The sequence below is a fragment of the Meleagris gallopavo genome, chromosome 30 (genome assembly GCF_000146605.3).
Source record: "Meleagris gallopavo isolate NT-WF06-2002-E0010 breed Aviagen turkey brand Nicholas breeding stock chromosome 30, Turkey_5.1, whole genome shotgun sequence".
Taxonomy (NCBI): Eukaryota; Metazoa; Chordata; class Aves; order Galliformes; family Phasianidae; genus Meleagris; species Meleagris gallopavo.
In genome coordinates this window covers 4,563,736-4,564,124 of record NC_015040.2, presented here as the reverse complement: position 1 = coordinate 4,564,124, position 389 = coordinate 4,563,736, and the positions used below count along the sequence as shown (strand labels likewise).

Below are 389 nucleotides of genomic sequence, written 5' to 3'. Positions count from 1 at the left end.
AAATGTTTCCGCCCGGGATCGAACCGGGGACCTTTCGCGTGTGAGGCGAACGTGATAACCGCTACACTACGGAAACACGACTTGCTTGGACTTTTCAGCAGTGTGTACTCTGCATAGCACGCACGTCACTGGTGTGGGGACATCCCTGTATGCTACTAAGAAACCCTACACCGAGTACCAGCAAACTTTGCGTGGAGTTCTAAGCAACTAGCCTTAATAATGAGTGCCGACTGTCTCTTCATTATTGTCTCTAGAGGCCTGCTGGCTGACGAAGAGGTGGGTGTCCCACACCACTGCGTGTGAGGGCATTCTGCTGGTGTTCCTTTCAGAAAGGTGAACAGCCCAGCAAGAAGCAGAAGGAGCATTCCTCACACATGGCACAATGCCCA

The 389-nt window shown here is 52.2% G+C and overlaps 1 non-coding gene across 1 annotated transcript; it reads right to left on the bottom strand.

The window, feature by feature from the left end:
• Window positions 1-3: 3 nt before the first annotated feature.
• On the bottom strand, window positions 4-76 carry TRNAV-CAC. Its single transcript has one exon. It is a non-coding gene; the product is annotated as a tRNA-Val (tRNA).
• Between the last annotated feature and the right edge of the window lie 313 nt (window positions 77-389).